Source organism: Pleurodeles waltl, chromosome 6 (assembly GCF_031143425.1).
Source record: "Pleurodeles waltl isolate 20211129_DDA chromosome 6, aPleWal1.hap1.20221129, whole genome shotgun sequence".
NCBI lineage: Eukaryota > Metazoa > Chordata > Amphibia > Caudata > Salamandridae > Pleurodeles > Pleurodeles waltl.
This window is the reverse complement of record NC_090445.1, coordinates 83,787,783-83,807,267: the sequence shown is the minus strand read 5'-3', so window position 1 is coordinate 83,807,267 and position 19,485 is coordinate 83,787,783.

Here is a 19,485-nt window from a genome sequence, read left to right as displayed (position 1 = left end):
ATTGTGACATCCACTACAGTCACAGTGCAAACCTGGCTTCAGGCTCATCATTATAGCCTGACTGTAGCATATGGAAGATGCCATTCAATCAGTCAAAATAAACCCTCTCAATAAGTAAAAACCTCCCTTTTAAATATTAACAACTCATCCCAATGTAGGTGTGGTAGTCCGCTAGACAGGGAACATGGTATTTAACCATAGGGCATGTAGAACTTTAATGTTAACATGTCCTTACAGTGATTAGCACCCACAAACTATTTTCCACTGTGGGATGCCTAGCTGTCCTATTTAGAAAACCAGAGTACAGATTAAAATACTAATACTATATTTTGGGGATGGAACTAGTTACCAAAAAATTTAAACAACTATTTTAATAGTTAATAAAAATCCAATCAATGGTGGGGTCAGATTTTTAATAGAAATGGAGGAAAAGTTACTTTTAGAAATCTATATTTTCCATGCCTGAAGTTCCTAGAGTCTAGTTTGCGTTGGCTCTGCCGCTTTTCACATCCAATAATTAGCCTTGAAAAGGTATGAAATGCTTCCCAGGAGCCGGTGCTGTAATAATAACCGAGGGGACCCTCTCGAAGGGAAGATAGGGGTGCTCCATCACCCCACCTTAGTCCTATTGCACTGGATGCATTGTTGCGCTATCCCCCTATACACTTTGCCTCACTGCACAGTCTCTAGGATATATTAGACCTTTTTGAAAACAGTTCCTCAAAGACAGTCAATCAATATAAGGACAACCCAAGATTCTACAAAAACCTTTTTATTTAAGTTAGTTTTGGATTACATAATCTGACTTCAAAACAACCTTACATTGCTACACTGATCTGGCTACGGAGAGAGGGAATGTAACCAAAGCTTCACCATCCTGAGATCTACCTGGTTATACCTGTGTAGTGACTGGGTACAAACTGTACATTACATCAGGGATGGTATGAAAATAAGCAAAGCATTCATCACCCCGAGAGGAGGACAGTTTTACCCACACAGTGTTTAGAAATAGGCCACACATTTTCTCAGCATAGGCCGGTAAATATCCCCAATACTGATAACTGAAGAGTTTCACCCCTGTAATGGCTGGAAAAAAATCTTATATTATCACACAATAAATCTGTAATAACAATTACCCACACCTTTGCTATATAATTATACCCAGCATCATCGGAAGGGAAGTTTACAGGCTTTCTGACAATGAAAGTGAAAAAGAACAATGTCTCTAAATAACAGGAAAACAATGCCTGGTCATTATCTTTTTTGTTTTGGCCTGAGGAGGACAACCTCCATGACATTAGCATTGTTAATATAGGGAAATAAACATCCTAACTTTTAAATAAAGGTGTGGTTATTCATGACTGCGAGGTCATGGTGTGTCAATTACTGACTTTTAATGATTACTAATGTTATTGATTATTGTTGAAATTGACAAATTGGTGATTGATCAGTGTTGGTATTGTTTCTTTATGGTGGGAACATCTCAAGCGTTAGTCAAAAGGTTCATCGACCTACTCGCCTCCCCTTGTAAGTTTACTTAATACGGTCTGACGTGCTAACATCTGTTGTGTGACATTTAACCCCTGATGTCTTTGCAAGAATCCTCTCTACTACATGGCCGGTGACAATATTACATATGTAATAGTTGTTTTGTCTTGTGTGCTGTATGTGTCTACCCTGAGGCGTTTAAATCTAGGTGTCTCTTCTAGAGCTCCATGAAGTATGTCTGACCCAGGATGCGTTGCCATCGGGCTCTCATGGCAGACGCCATTAGCGATGTCTTTACTGCAACATTTGATTTGTAATCGAAAATATCTCACTATTGATGAACCTTCTGGGAACAGTCCCTTTAGATGTGGCTTAGGGGACAGTTTATACCGTAAGTCTGTGACATTCTTCTCAATTGTGAATGTGAGATAGAGAACCTGGCATTGCTGATAGCTGTTTCGGGAAGTATGCTCAAGATGTCTGTTGTGAAACATTTGCATGCTGCTATCTCTGCTAAAAAGAGGCGATGCCTGTGGCATAAATGTCTGGTACAGCAGATGCCAACGGCTGTGCTCTTACTGTGACTTCAGTGCCAGATGCCTGTTCCAAGAGATCTGGGTTCCAGATGTCTGAACTAGAATATCTCACTGGAGATGTCAGTGAAATGATATTAAATCATTGGTTTATGTTCATGAACGTCAATTCACCGAAATGCCGTGGGGAGCAGAAGTGACATCACACGACCTTTGACCTCCACTTTCACTCACACACACATACTTATAAAAACATACAAATTGACACTTGCATACATTCTCTCTCACATAAATACCCTCTCACCCGCAAGCATGCAAACAATAGACATTTACAAGCATTTTTTACTTACCTCAGCTGCCATGGACAGGCATATCCCAGCTAACTGTACTCCATTTTTATTACACTAATAGTGAATAATATATTATTTTTCACTATTAGTGTAATAAAAAAATTGACAGACTACAAAGAGTGGAGCCCAAACTGAAGTCCATAAGGACGAGCTGCCACTGTGTTCCTGGCAGTGAATTTGCCATGAATGACGTTTATGTCAGAAAGGTCTGGTGCCGGGTTTGAAGGGGCAGGGTGGATTAGTAAGGGCAGTTGTGTAATATTAAGCGGCAGCCTTGGGCTCTGTGGCCTTTAGGGTCTGACACCTGCTCTAGATGGAGAGATGTGTAAATTTGACAATGATTTTTCTAGTTCCTGATGTGATATGCCTTTTCTGACGCGTCCTTGAATGAGCAAGCCGTGGTATGTGCTGTAAAAGCATTGGGGTTGGGTGTGTGATGTAGAAGGTTGAAGTGCTGGTGTTTATTGTTAAACATTTGGTCATTCGATGCCCGTCTTGCAGCAGCGTCTCCCTGATGTCTGTTGAGGAGGCCTGTGCTGCTGAGGGTGTTGTGATAAGTGTCCAGTAGAGAACAGTGTGAACTCTCCCTGTGTCGCGAGGTGGCAGTCGGCCTCCAGAGCCGTGTTCCAGAGGCCTGCCGCGGGCTGGTGGATTGGCCGAGCGTTGTAAGGCGCCACATTCAAGAGCAGTATCTTCCCCATTCCCATGATCAAATCCTCCTTCCGACATAAAGTAGTTTTCATACCTACTTTAATCATAACACCAGCGGGGATGAGACCTTAAAATCCTCTTTTTGAAAGGATGGGGGAGGACAGGACGGACCGGAGCGGACTCCGAGCTCGCTGTAAGCACGGGCGGCTCAGGCTAGGAAAGGGCTCAGGAAAGGCTCGGCCTAGGACCGCTCTGTGAGAAGGTAGCCTCTTTCTAGCCTTATTACCCCCACTTTTGGCCTGTTTGTGAGTGTATGTCAGGGTGTTTTCACTGTCTCACTGGGGTCCTGCCAGCCAGGACCCAGTGCTCATAGTGAAAACCCTATGTTTTCAGTATGTTTGTTATGTGTCACTGGGACCCTGCTAGCCAGGACCCCAGTGCTCATAAGTTTGTGACCTATATGTATGTGTTCCCTGTGTGATGCCTAACTGTCTCACTGAGGCTCTGCTAACCAGAACCTCAGTGGTTATGCTCTCTCTTTGCAAATCGTCACTAACAGGCTAGTGACCAATTTCACCAATTCACATTGGCATACTGGAACACCCTTATAATTCCCTAGTATATGGTACTGAGGTACCCAGGGTATTGGGGTTCCAGGAGATCCCTATGGGCTGCAGCATTTTTTTTGCCACCCATAGGGAGCTCTGACAATTCTTACACAGGCCTGCCACTGCAGCCTGAGTGAAATAATGCACACATTATTTCACAGCCATTTTCACTGCACTTATGTAACTTATAAGTCACCTATATGTCTAACCTTTACCTAGTAAAGGTTAGGTGCAAAGTTACTTAGTGTGAGGGCACCTTGGCACTAGCCAAGGTGCCCCCACATTGTTCAGGGCCAATTCCCCGGACTTTGTGAGTGCGGGGACACCATTACACACGTGCACTACATATAGGTCACTACCTATATGTAGCTTCACAATGGTAACTCCGAATATGGCCATGTAACATGTCTATGATCATGGAATTGCCCCCTCTATGCCATCCTGGCATAGTTGGCACAATCCCATGATCCCAGTAGTCTGTAGCACAAACCCTGGTACTGCCAAACTGCCTTTCCTGGGGTTTCACTGCAGCTGCTGCTGCTGCCAACCCCTCAGACAGGTTTCTGCCCCCCTGGGGTCAAGCCAGGCTTGTCCCAGGATGGCAGAACAAAGGACTTCCTCTGAGAGAGGGTGGTACACCCTCTCCCTTTGGAAAATGGTGTGAAGGCAGGGGAGGAGTAGCCTCCCCCAGCCTCTGGAAATGCTTTCATGGGCACAGATGTGCCCAATTCTGCATAAGCCAGTCTACACCGGTTCAGGGGACCCCTTAGCCCTGCTCTGGCGCGAAACTGGACAAAGGAAAGGGGAGTGACCACTCCCCTGACCTGCACCTCCCCTGGAAGGTGTCCAGAGCTCCTCCAGTGTGCTCCAGACCTCTGCCATCTTGGAAACAGAGGTGCTGCCAGCACACTGGACTGCTCTGAGTGGCCAGTGCCACCAGGTGACGTCAGAGACTCCTTCTGATAGGCTCCTTCAGGTGTTGCTAGCCTATCCTCTCTCCTAGGTAGCCAAACCCTCTTTTCTGGCTATTTAGGGTCTCTGTCTCTGGGGAAACTTTAGATAACGAATGCATGAGCTCATCAGAGCTCCTCTGCATCTCTCTCTTCACCTTCTGCCAAGGAATCGACTGCTGACCGCGCTGGAAGCCTTCAAAACTGCAACATAGTAGCAAAGACGACTACTGCAACTCTGTAACGCTGATCCTGCCGCCTTCTCGACTGTTTTCCTGGTGGTGCATGCTGTGGGGGTAGTCTGCCTCCTCTCTGCACTAGAAGTTCCTAAGAAATCTCCTGTGGGTCGACGGAATCTTCCCCCTGCAACCGCAGGCACCAAAAAGCTGCATTACCGGTCCCTTGGGTCTCCTCTCAGCATGACGAGCGAGGTCCCTTGAATCCAGAAACTCTGTCCAAGTGACTCCCACAGTCCAGTGACTCTTCAGTCCAAGTTTGGTGGAGGTAAGTCCTTGCCTCCCCACGTCAGACTGCATTGTTGGAAAACCGCGTCTTTTGCAACTACTCCGGCTTCCGTGCACTTCCGGCAGAAATCCTTTGTGCACAGCCAAGCCTGGGTCCACGGCACTCTAACCTACATTGCACGACTTTCTAAGTTGGTCTCCGGTGACGTGGGTCTCCTTTGTGCAACTTCGGTGAGCACCGTTTCACGCATCCTTGTAGTGCCTATTTCTGGCACTTTTCTGGGTGCTACCTGCTGCTTAGAGGGCTCATTGTCTTGCTCGACGTCCCCTCTCTCTCCTGACGCAATTTGCGACATCCTGATATCTCCTGGGCCACAGCAGCACCCAAAAACGCTTACCGCACGATTTGCAGCTAGCAAGGCTTGTTGGCAGTCTTTTGGCGGGAAAACACTTTTGTACGACTTTTCAAGGCGAGAGGGATCCGTCCTCTAAAGGGGAAGTCTCTAGCCCTTTGCGTTCCTGCAGAAACCTCAGCTTCTTCTGTCCAGTAGAAGCTTCTTTGCACCCACAGCTGGCATTTCCTGGGCATCTGCCCATCTCCGACTTGCTTGTGACTTTTGGACTTGGTCCCCTTGTTCCACAGGTACCCTAGATTGGAAATCCACCGTTGTTGCATTGCTGGTTTGTGTCTTTCCTGCATTATTCCCCTATCACGACTTCTTTGTCCTTTGAGGAACTTTAGTGCACTTTGCACTCACTTTTCAGGGTCTTGGGGAGGGTTATTTTTCTAACTCTCACTATTTTCTAATAGTCCCAGCGACCCTCTACAAGGTCACATAGGTTTGGGGTCCATTCGTGGTTCGCATTCCACTTTTGGAGTATATGGTTTGTGTTGCCCCTATCCCTATGTGTCCCCATTGCATCCTATTGTAACTATACATTGTTTGCACTGTTGTCTAAGACTATACTGCATATTTTTGGCATTGTGTACATATATCTTGTGTATATTTCCTATCCTCTCACTGAGGGTACACTCTGAGATACTTTGGCATATTGTCATAAAAATAAAGTACCTTTATTTTTAGTATAACTGTGTATTGTGTTTTCTTATGATATTGTGCAAGTGACACTAGTGGTACTGTAGGAGCTTCACTCGTCTCCTAGTTCAGCCTAAGCTGCTCTGCAAAGCTACCATTATCTATCAGCCTATGCTGCTAGACACCCTATACACTAATAAGGGATAACTGGGCCTGGTGCAAGGTGCAAGTACCCCTTGGTACTCACTACAAGCCAGTCCAGCCTCCTACATTGGTTGTGCAGCGGTGGGATAAGTGCTTTGAGACTACTTACCACTCTTGTCATTGTACTTTTCATAAGAGAAAAATATACAAAACAAGTTCAGCGTGTGTACACATTGCTAAAAGTTTTGCATTTCCTCTTTTCACTCTTTTCTAAGTGCTGAAAAGTACTTCTAACTTTCTAAAAAGTTCTTTAAAAGTTTAAAAAGTTTTTTTTCTCTTTCTAAAAGTTCTGAAAACCTTTTTCTTCACTTTTTCTATCACCTAAACTCTTTCTAAAATGTCTGGCACAGACCAAAATGTTGATCTGTCCAAACTTGCATATGACCACCTTAGCTGGAAAGGAGGAAGGAATCTTTGTATAGAAAGAGGTTTGAGTGTAGGGAAGAATCCTTCCTTGGAATTGTTACTTAACATGCTTAGAGAACAAGATAAGGCTAAAAGTGCCCCATCTGTTGAAAAAGTAGCTAATGGTTCCCAATCTGATCCAGGGACTCCCCCAGGAAAAGATTCAGGAAAGAAACTTCTCAGCCTGCCCATTACTAGACAGTCTAGCATAGTTGGTACTGATGTAGAGTCACACCATACAGATAGTGTTGTCTCACATCATAGCAAGAGCATTGTTTCTCACCACAGTAGAACTGATGTTTCTGTTAGCCAAGCTGTTAGGGTGCCTTCTGTAAGGGACAGGTCTCCTTCTGTCCATTCTCACCATACTTCTGTGTCTAGGAATGTCCCTCCCACCCACCCTGAAGACAGATTGTTAGAAAGGGAGCTCAATAGATTGAGAGTGGAACAAACCAGACTGAAGCTCAAGAAGCAACAGCTGGATTTGGATAGACAGACCTTAGAAGTAGAGAAGGAGAGACAGAAATTGGGTTTAGAAACCCATGGTGGCAGCAGCAGTATTCCCCATAGTCATCCTGCAAGAGAGCATGATTCAAGGAATCTGCACAAGATAGTTCCCCCTTACAAGGAGGGGGATGACATTAACAAGTGGTTTGCTGCACTTGAGAGGGCCTGTGTTGTACAGGATGTCCCTCAAAGGCAGTGGGCTGCTATCCTATGGCTATCATTTAGTGGAAAAGGTAGGGGTAGGCTCCTTACTGTGAAAGAAAGTGATGCCAATAATTTTACAGTTCTTAAGAATGCACTCCTGGATGGTTATGGCTTAACCACTGAACAATACAGGATAAAGTTCAGAGAGACCAAAAAGGAGTCTTCACAAGACTGGGTTGATTTTGTTGACCATTCAGTGAAGGCCTTGGAGGGGTGGTTACATGGCAGTAAAGTTACTGATTATGACAGCCTGTATAACTTGATCCTGAGAGAGCATATTCTTAATAATTGTGTGTCTGATTTGTTGCACCAGTACCTGGTAGACTCTGATCTGACGACCTCTCCCCAACAATTGGGAAAGAAGGCAGACAAATGGGTCAGAACAAGGGTGAACAGAAAAGTTCATACAGGGGGTGACAAAGAGAACAATAAGAAGAAAGATGGTGAAAAATCTCAAGATAAGCATGGGGATAAGGATAAAACCAAAGATCCCACTTCTAATCTTAAACACTCTTCAGGGGGTGGAGAAAAAACAAATTCTTCCTCTTCTTCTCAACCTACACAATTTAAAAAGACTTGGTGCTTTGTGTGTAAAAATAGAGGCCATAGGCCAGGGGATAAGTCCTGTCAAGGTAAACCCCCTGAGCCTACCACCACTAATACATCAAGCTCTAGTGCCCCTAGCAGTAGTGGTACTAGTGGTGGGACTGCTGGCAACAGTCAACTTAAGGGTGTAGTTGGGTTCACTTATGGGTCCATAGTAGAAACTGGGGTAGTCACTCCCAAGACAGTTTCTGTCACACCTAGTTGCATTGGCCTTGCCACACTGGCTGCTTGTCCCCTTACAATGGATAAGTACAGGCAGACAGTTTCAATAAATGGTGTTGAGGCCTTGGCCTACAGGGACACAGGTGCCAGTATCACTTTGGTGACTGAAAACCTAGTGCACAATGATCAACACATCATTGGACAACAGTTTAAAATTATAGATGTCCATAACGCCACTAAGTTTCTTCCCTTAGCTATAATTCAGTTTAGTTGGGGTGGAGTTACTGGCCCTAAGCAGGTGGTGGTATCACCTAGCTTACCTGTAGACTGTCTCTTAGGTAATGACCTAGAGGCCTCAGGTTGGGCTGATGTAGAGTTTTATGCCCATGCAGCCATGCTGGGCATCCCTGAGGAATTGTTCCCTCTCATTTCTACTGAAATGAAAAAGCAAAGGAGAGAAGGCCTGAAAACTCAGGATCCCTCTCCATCAACAGGTAAAAAGGGTATCACAGTATTCCCTAACAACCCTACCATTCAGGACACCATTCCTGTGGTGGGAGAAACCTCTCCTGGGGTGGCACCTGTTCCAAGGGAATCATCAGTTGGCAAAACTGTACTCCCTGAGGTAGAAGTACCTCTCTGTGGGATAACTAACATTGGTGAGAAAAAGAGCACCATTTTAGTTAACATGGAGCATCCCTCCAACCCTCCCAGAGAAACTTTAGTGCAGAAAATCTGCACTGCCTCACAACACTTAGGACAGCATCCCTGCCCTAGTGTGGAGCTCATAGGACAGCATCCCTGCCCTGCTCCAACTCAAGAGAAACAGCATCCCTGTTTTCTCTTCCAGCCATATGGACAAAGTTTTTGCCCAGCAATGGCGTTATTGAGACAGCATCCCTGTCTGGCATTTCCATCATTACAAATAGGTTCAGTGGACAATTCCCACTGCTCTAAACTAAACCTTACTGATAGAAACTATGAAAATACATCTTCACATTGTTGCTTAGCTAAAAAACTTCAAACAGGGTGGTTTACATCCTCACAGGGAAGTAACCATATAGTGGATGATAAAGGGAGTAACCAGTCTATTGCAGAGCTACTCTCTACTTATCACCACTTAGACAATAAAGTCTCAACTGGCCAAGGTTAGCCTTATTGTCCTTCGTTTGGGGGGGTGGGGTTGTGTGAGACGGTAGCCTCTTTCTAGCCTTATTACCCCCACTTTTGGCCTGTTTGTGAGTGTATGTCAGGGTGTTTTCACTGTCTCACTGGGGTCCTGCCAGCCAGGACCCAGTGCTCATAGTGAAAACCCTATGTTTTCAGTATGTTTGTTATGTGTCACTGGGACCCTGCTAGCCAGGACCCCAGTGCTCATAAGTTTGTGACCTATATGTATGTGTTCCCTGTGTGATGCCTAACTGTCTCACTGAGGCTCTGCTAACCAGAACCTCAGTGGTTATGCTCTCTCTTTACAAATTGTCACTAACAGGCTAGTGACCAATTTCACCAATTCACATTGGCATACTGGAACACCCTTATAATTCCCTAGTATATGGTACTGAGGTACCCAGGGTATTGGGGTTCCAGGAGATCCCTATGGGCTGCAGCATTTCTTTTGCCACCCATAGGGAGCTCTGACAATTCTTACACAGGCCTGCCACTGCAGCCTGATTGAAATAATGCACACATAATTTCACAGCCATTTTCACTGCACTTATGTAACTTATAAGTCACCTATATATCTAACCTTTACCTAATAAAGGTTAGGTGCAAAGTTACTTAGTGTGAGGGCACCCTGGCACTAGCCAAGGTGCCCCCACATTGTTCAGGGCCAATTCCCCGGACTTTGTGAGTGCGGGGACAACATTACACGCGTGCACTACATATAGGTCACTACCTATATGTAGCTTCACAATGGTAACTCCGAATATGGCCATGTAACATGTCTATGATCATGGAATTGCCCCCTCTATGCCATCCTGGCATAGTTGGCACAATTCCATGATCCTAGTGGTCTGTAGCACAAACCCTGGTACTGCCAAACTGCCTTTCCTGGGGTTTCACTGCAGCTGCTGCTGCTGCTGCCAACCCCTGAGACAGGTTTCTGCCCCCCTGGCATCAAGCCAGGCTTGTCCCAGGATGGCAGAACAAAGGACTTCCTCTGAGAGAGGGTGGTACACCCTCTCCCTTTGGAAAATGGTGTGAAGGCAGGGGAGGAGTAGCCTCCCCCAGCCTCTGGAAATGCTTTCATGGGCACAGATGTGCCCAATTCTGCATAAGCCAGTCTACATCGGTTCAGGGGACCCCTTAGCCCTGCTCTGGCGCGAAACTGGACAAAGGAAAGGGGAGTGACCACTCTCCTGACCTGCACCTCCCCTGGGAGGTGTCCAGAGCTCCTCCAGTGTGCTCCAGGCCTCTGCCATGTTGGAAACAGAGGTGATGCCAGCACACTGGACTGCTCTGAGTGGCCAGTGCCACCAGGTGACGTCAGAGACTCCTTCTGGTAGGCTCCTTCAGGTGTTGCTAGCCTATCCTCTCTCCTAGGTAGCCAAACCCTCTTTTCTGGCTATTTAGGGTCTCTGTCTCTGGGGAAAGTTTAGATAACGAATGCAAGAGCTCATCAGAGTTCCTCTGCATCTCTCTCTTCACCTTCTGCCAAGGAATCGACTGCTGACCGCGCTGGAAGCCTGCAAAACTGCAACAAAGTAGCAAAGACGACTACTGCAACTCTGTAACGCTGATCCTGCCGCCTTCTCGACTGTTTTCCTGGTGGTGCATGCTGTGGGGGTAGTCTGCCTCCTCTCTGCACTAGAAGTTCCGAAGAAATCTCCCGTGGGTCGACAGAATCTTCCCCCTGCAACCGCAGGCACCAAAAAGCTGCATTACCGGTCCCTTGGGTCTCCTCTCAGCACGACGAGCGAGGTCCCTTGAATCCAGCAACTCTGTCCAAGTGACTCCCACAGTCCAGTGACTCTTCAGTCCAAGTTTGGTGGAGGTAAGTCCTTGCCTCCCCACGCCAGACTGCATTGTTAGAAACCGCGTCTTTTGCAACTACTCCGGCGTCTGTGCACTCCCGGCGGAAATCCTTTTTGCACAGCCAAGCCTGGGTCCACGGCACTCTAACCTGCATTGCATGACTTTCTAAGTTGGTCTCCGGCGACGTGGGACTCCTTTGTGCAACTTCAGCGAGCACCGTTTCACGCATCCTTGTAGTGCCTGTTTCTGGCACTTCTCTGGGTGCTACCTGCTGCTGAGAGAGCTCCTTGTCTTGAACGACGTCTCTTCTCTCACCAGTCGCAATGTGCGACATCCTGGTCCCTCCTGGGCCACAGCACCACCCAAAAACGCTTACAGCACAATTTGCAGCTAGCAAGCCTTCTTGGCAGTCTTTTGGCGGGAAATTACTTTTGCACGACTCTCCAAGGCGAGAGGAATCCGTCCTCCAAAGGGGAAGTCTCTATCCCTTTGCGTTCTTGCAGAAACCTCAGCTTCTTCTGTCCAGTAGAAGCTTCTTTGCACCCACAGCTGGCATTTCCTGGGCATCTGCCCATCTCCGACTTGCTTGTGACTTTTGGACTTGGTCCCCTTGTTCCACAGCTACCCTAGATTGTAAATCCACCGTTGTTGCATTGCTGGTTTGTGTCTTTCCTGCATTATTCCCCTATCACGACTTCTTTGTCCTTTGGGGAACTTTAGTGCACTTTGCACTCACTTTTCAGGGTCTTGGGGAGGGTTATTTTTCTAACTCTCACTATTTTCTAATAGTCCCAGCGACCCTCTACAAGGTCACATAGGTTTGGGGTCCATTCGTGGTTCGCATTCCACTTTTGGAGTATATGGTTTGTGTTGCCCCTATCCCTATGTGTCCCCATTGCATCCTATTGTAACTATACATTGTTTGCACTGTTTTCTAAGACTATACTGCATATTTTTGGTATTGTGTACATATATCTTGTGTATATTTCCTATCCTCTCACTGAGGGTACACTCTGAGATACTTTGGCATATTGTCATAAAAATAAAATACCTTTATTTTTAGTATAACTGTGTATTGTGTTTTCTTATGATATTGTGCAAGTGACACTAGTGGTACTGTAGGAGCTTCACTCGTCTCCTAGTTCAGCCTAAGCTGCTCTGCTAAGCTACCATTATCCATCAGCCTATGCTGCTAGACAACCTATACACTAATAAGGGATAACTGGGCCTGGTGCAAGGTGCAAGTACCCCTTGGTACTCACTACAAGCCAGTCCAGCCTCCTACACGCTCCCAGCGGCGCCTCCCAGGGCGGGAAGTGCTGCGTTGTGTGGAGTCCTGTGGGAATCGTGAGGCAAATTGCAGGATGTGTGTGTGTGTAGTTTTAAGCGTCAGCGAAATATTTGAAAAAGGTGAGAGTTAATGTTAAACCCGAAAATGGAGAAGCCTTTTAAAAGCATCACGCCCAACGTGGGGCTCAAACCCACGACCCTGAGATTAAGAGTCTCATGCGCTACCAACTGAGCTAGCCGGGCTGCTGTGCCTATGTCATTTCACACACCCTCTGTGTGTTCTTCGTGTGGAAGCAGTGTGTGGTTATCCCACGAGGCCCCTTTGTTTCATTTTCTCTGCTGCTGACTCGACAAAGGCACCTTTCTCTTTCTCCATCTCTCGCTCTACCCCAGTCTTATGTCCCCATCAGTCTCTCTGGAGCTCACTCTGGTACATACATGCATCTGTCCTCTCAACCTGTCTCTGGGCACATACTTGCAGTTGCTTTTGTCTGTTTGCCACTGTTCTGGGTACACTACACTGATCTGTCTCCCTGCATCCAGCCGCCTGTATCTCTGGACCAGCTTCTGCTTACATACATGCAGCTCTCTTTCTGCTTCCAGCAGGCTGTCTCTCTTTGGGCCAGGTTTCAGAAGCCCCCACTGCCACCTTGCGCCACATTTGCATCAGTTTTAAAGCAAATGCGGTGCTAAGGTGGCATTTTCACCCACGCCATATTTACAAAGTGGCGCAATGCATGCATTCTGCCACTTTGTAACCCCTTGTGCCACATTATGCCTGCACCAGGCATAATGTATGCAAGGGTGGTGTTCAGGCGTTAGTAGGCCCGAAAGAATGGCACAGTGAAATTTACCAGATTTCACTGTGCCACTTTTTCTCTCATTTTGCACAGCTGCTCAGAGCAGGCATTAAAATGACTCACCCATTTAAATCAATGCGCCTCCTTGCACTTTGCTACACTAGCATCAAATATTTTGGCGCTAGTGTAGCAAAGCGCCACAATAGCGTCAAACATTTTGATGCTATTGTTCTAACTACCACCATGGTGTGCCTTATGTTAAATATGGCACAACTATGGCGTTGTAGGTGCCTCTAGGGTGGCACAGAAAAAGTGGCTCGTCAGAGCTAATGAGCTACTTTTTTATCAATCTGGGTATTTGTGTGTCTTCACTTGAATGAAAAGATTCTGAAGCAGCCCGCCCTGTGTGCATTTCCACCAACCATTAATACCCACTCCAGTCTGTCACCCCGGGCAGATAAATAGCTTTGGAGGCGGTTCATAGCGCAAATACGTGTCTGTGAAAACAAGACAAAGTTGTTTTTCTGCCTCAGTTACATTTCCACCTTCCATTACATTCAGGGACATAGGCACAGACTCTGTCAGAGAGAGTGTGAAGAGCAGAGTGACCCCATAGGGCCTCACAACCTTGCTACAGTGAGCTACAACAGCTGAAGAGAGTGAAGGATTAACTGAACAACACACAGAGTTCCACTGGCTTGCGAGGCCCGACAGCAACTGACTCAGAAGGGCAGACTGGCACAGTGGAAAGAGCACCAAGGCTGTGTAGAACCATCACAGGTACAGACTTGAACACCACGGTAGTCAAGAAGCACCGCAGGTACAGACTTGCACAGGGCAGACTGGCACAATGCAAAGAGCTACATCAGGGTAGTCAAGAAGCATTGCAGGTATAGACTGGTGTAATGCAAAGTGCTGCACACAGGATGTGTAGAAGTATTAAAGGGGTAGATTGGTGCAGGTCAGGCTGGTGCAATGCAGAGAGGTACAGGACTGATGTTAAGTGTCAAGATACAGACTGGCACAGGGCAGACTGGTGTAATGCAGATAACTACAGCACTGATGTGAAGTATCATAGGAACCTGCAGGGTAGACTCGTACAATGCAGACAGCCGCAATACTGATATGAAGTATCCCTGGCGCAGACTGATGCAGGGCAAACTGGCGACATGCAGAGAGCTACAATATAAATGTGAACTGTAGAATATCTGCCTTTTCTGCATAGTCACTACAATGGACCCTATATTTTTGCTGGTTTTAGAACTCTGTGCAGTTTACCCCTGCTATTAAGTAGTAAAGTGCCTGTGCTCCCCCTTTGAACATGGTTGAATTAGCATACTTGTTAATGACATAGTTAACTTGCCAATAAGGTCCTGGTATATGGTACAAAGTGTACCAAAGACATGGAAGTTAAATGTCACTAGTGCTATGCAGCACATATTGTGACATCCACTACAGTGACAGTGCAAACCTGGCTTCAGGCTCATCATTATAGCCTGACTGTAGCATATGGAAGATGCCATTCAATCAGTCAAAATAAACCCTCTCCATAAGTAAAAACCTCCCTTTTAAATATTAACAACTCATCCCAATGTAGGTGTTGTAGTCCGCTAGACAGGGAACATGGTATTTAACCATAGGGCATGTAGAACTTTAATGTTAACATGTCCTTACAGTGATTAGCACCCACAAGCTATTTTCCACTGTGGGATGCCTAGCTGTCCTATTTAGAAAACCAGAGTACAGATTAAAATACTAATACTATATTTTGGGGATGGAACTAGTTACCAAAAAATGTAAACAACTATTTTAATAGTTAATAAAAATCCAATTCAATGGTGGGGTCGGATTTTTAATAGAAATTAAGGAAAAGTAACTTTTAGAAATCTATATTTTCCATGCCTGAAGTTCCTAGAGTCTAGTTTGCGTTGGCTCTGCAGCTTTTCACATCCAATAATTAGCCTTGAAAAGGTATGAAATGCTTCCCAGGAGCCGGTGCTGTAACAATACCTGAGGGGACCCTCTCGAAGGGAAGATAAGGGTGCTCCATCACCCCACCTTAGTCCTATTGCACTGGATGCATTGTTGCGCTATCCCCCTATACACTTTGTCTCACTGCACAGTCTCTAGGATATATTAGACCTTTTTGAAAACAGTTCCTCAAAGACAGTCAATCAATATCAGGACAACCCGAGATTCTACACAAACCTTTTTATTTAAGTTAGTTTTGGATTATATAATCTGACTTCAAAACAACCTTACATTGCTACACTGATCTGGCTACGGAGAGAGGGAATGTAACCAAAGCTTCGCCATCCTGAGATCTACCTGGTTATACCTGTGTAGTGACTGGGTACAAACTGTACATTACATCAGGGATGGTATGAAAATAAGCAAAGCATTCATCACCCCGAGAGGAGGACAGTTTTACCCACACAGTGTTTAGCAATAGGCCACACATTTTCTCAGCATAGGCCTGTAAATATCCCCAATACTGATAACTGAAGAGTTTCACCCCTGTAATGGCTGGAAAAAAGTCTTATATTATCACACAATAAATCTGTAATAACAATTACCCACACCTTTGCTATATAATTATACCCAGCATCATCGGAAGGGAAGTTTCCAGGCTCTCTGACAATGAAAGTGAAAAAGAACAATGTCTCTAAATAACAGGAAAACAATGCCTGGTCATTATCTTTTTTGTTTTGGCCTGAGGAGGACAACCTCCAAGACATTAGCATTGTTAATATAGGGAAATAAACATCCTAACTTTTAAATAAAGGTGTGGTTATTAATGACTGCGAGGTCATGGTGTGTCAATTACTGACTTTTAATGATTACTAATGTTATTGATTATTGTTGAAATTGAAAAATTGGTTATTGATCAGTGTTGGTATTGTTTCTTTATGGTGGGAACATCTCAAGCGTAAATCAAAAGGTTCATCGACCTACTCGCGTCCCCTTGTAAGTTTACTTATTACGGTCTGACGTGCTAACATCTGTTGTGTGACATTTAACCCCTGATGTCTTTGCAAAAATCCTCTATACTACATGGCCGGTGACAATATTACATATGTAATAGTTGTTTTGTCTTGTGTGCTGTATGTGTCTACTCTGAGGCGTTTAAATCTAGGTGTCTCTTCTAGAGCTCCATGAAGTATGTCTGACCCAGGATGCGTTGCCATCGGGCTCTCATGGCAGACGCCATTAGCGATGTCTTTACTGCAACATTTGATTTTATTACAAGACCGGAGGCTCATATTATGCAGTCTTTTCTTGCTTTAATTACAACAGCAGCCAAGCAAGAACTACAGTTCCCAGAAACAAAGAACCACAAAATGACATCATAGTGTAGTAACCAATGGGATATCACAATGCACTACTAATATCTTAACTGTGAGCAACAAGTCCTCTTTTCTTGCTGCTGGCAGTCAAGATAAGTACCTGCATTATTTATTCGATAAGTTATTAGCTTTTTTAACCGCTCCGGTAGGGTTTTAAGCTTGTTGACTTCATACGCTGTTATTCTGAGTGCACGCGCGTCTTTTTCCTTCTTTCACAGCGCGTCTCTCAACGGCCGTCTTCGGCCGTTGAGGACGCGCCCTCGCGTGTTTCGCATTTCCACAGATTCTTCACATTCTCCTGCCGCCATATCTCGTCGGTAGTCGCTCGGTGTTGTCAAACGGTTTTGGGACTGCTTTTGAGCACAATTGGCTCGGTTTCCTCCCGTTTTTCTTCATCGTCGAAGCCCTGCCCACTTCAGTTCAGCCTGCTTCGTTTCTACTGAAACGCCTCCTTTTGCTTGTACCGCCCCTTCAGCCACTCCTCCCTTGTTTTTCTTCAGAAGTTAACCCTTGTGTGCCCAGTGCTTTAGCTATTTGCTTGTTTTCATTTTTTTGACTAGTGTTTTTACATTATGGCTGGGGAGGAGGATTCCCAAGTGTTTCAGGAGAGCTTGAAGTCCTTCATAAGGGACTCTGTTCAACAAGCAGTTTCTGTTTCCATGTCTGAGGTTACCAAAAATTTTGAATTCTCGGTTTCAAAGATGATGTCTTCTTCCAAGTTGCCTCTTAATAAGAGCAGGAAACGTGCGGCCACTCTCCCAATGTCGTCTAAAGGCGTTTCCTCTGGTCCTTCCACCCGAGAGGTCTATAAATCGGGTCCCCCTCCTTCCCCTTTGTATGTTTCACAGTTACGAGACACGGATGACGATGATAATGTTTCCAGCCATGATGGCGATATGGACGGATCAGGAGATCCATTTACTTATGGGCCTCTGGAGAAAAGGCGTAGAATTTCTCCTTCTGACGGTGGTGACGTTCACCCAGTGTCTCATGATTTGGTAGACCAGGCTGGTGAGCCCTTATTTGATCCCTCCTTCATGGTCCATCCAAATTCAAAGGAGTGGTATCCATCAGAACATGTGGCGGATTATGTTTCCTTCTTTTTGCGTCATCATCTGGATAAAGCCGCTCGTAATAAACTTAAGTCAGAATGTCCTCGTCCCTCTCTTCCGGATAATATTACAGCAACTCCGGTAATTGATCCTAACATGCTGATGTTTTTCTCAAAATTCGGCAAGGATCCCAAAAAGGGCGTGGATAGAGCCTGGTCAGGCTGCCAGGACAAGCTTCTTGATTTGGTGGGCCCTCTCACCAGAATTTTTGATTTGGCGGAAGAAGCAAAAATGGATAATAACCCCATTGATCCGGAGGTCCTTTCAAACTGGGCGCAACGCGCTATTTGCATGCTGGGGAACGCTAACACTCAGCTTTCTATTGAAAGGAGGAAGAGTCTACTTTTAAAGATCGATCCCAAATTAACTTCTCTGGCCTCTAAAGATGAGGGTCCTTTGGCCAAAGGCCTGTTATTTGGAGACTCTTTTATTAAAGATTTGGGCAAATATGTGTCCACCTTTGCCTCACTGGATAAGGCCCAGCTCTCGATGAAGAAAAATTTTTCGTCTCGGGTTTTTGCCAGGGCCGGCAAAGGCAGGAGTCGCTTTGCCGGCCGTTCCATCAGGAATCAATATTCCAACAGAGACTCCTTCAACCAGCAATCACAGCTTGAATCCTATTCAGGATACAAACCGAAGTTCTATCCCCGTCGCTCAAGAGGCTACCGTTCCAGAGGTTACTCCAACAGGGGAGACCAAACCTCCGGTAAGTATTTCCGCTTCTGGCCTTCCTCCTGTAGGAGGCAGATTAGCTCTGTGTCTCGACTCATGGCGTTCTCTCACCTCAGATCCGTGGGTGATTCAATCTGTTCAAGGGTACCTGTTGGAATTCTATCAGATGCCAGTTCAAGGGCGCGTCCCTATACCCCTAGTTTTTTCCCAAGAGCAAAACGAGCTTCTGCGCGTCTAAATCCAATCTCTCCTGGCCAAGTGCGCAATAGAGCCTGTTCAATTCGACTCTTCGGGCTTCCTCAGCACCATCTTTCTAGTTCAGAAGAAAAATCACAAATTTCGACTAGTGTTGAATCTCAGGGCTTTCAACAACTTCATAATCTATCGTCACTTCAAGATGGAGACTATTCTCCATCTCAGGGACATTCTGCTTCATCGAGATTGGCTAGTCAGACTGGATCTGCAGGACGCCTATCTCACAGTCCCAATCCATCATTCGCACAGGAAGTTTCTTCAATTCCAATGGCAGAACTCTTTCTACCACTTTCGAGTTCTTCCCTTCGGCCTTTCTTCCGCTCCATGGTGTTTCACCAAGATTCTCAAACCCGTCGCAGCCTTTCTCCGGTCTCACGGGGTGCGTTTAATTCTTTATTTGGACGACTTCCTTTTGATGGCACAGGACAAGAATCTACTTCTAGATCATCTTCAACTGTGTCTAAACCTGCTTCGCGGTCTAGGTTTTCTCATCAATGTGCAAAAGTCGGTTTTAGTTCCGACTCAAACACTGGAGTTTCTCGGTTTTCAAATAGATACTACTCTGTCGGTGTTGCAGCTCCCGCAACACAAGGTATCATTGATCAAGAAGGAGATTCGTCACTCCCTTTCCCTTCCGCATATCTCTCTCAGAAATCTGGCACGCCTAGTAGGTCTGTTAGCTTCTTCCATTCAGGCAATCTTCCCAGGTCCTTTACATTATCGAGCCCTACAACGGCTCAAGATATGTCATCTTCACAAAGGTCTCGCTTATTCGGATCCCTTGGTCTTAGATGCCGAATCCAAAGAAGAGCTTCAGTAGTGGCTAACGCATCTAGATGCCTGGAACAGCAGAACTATCTT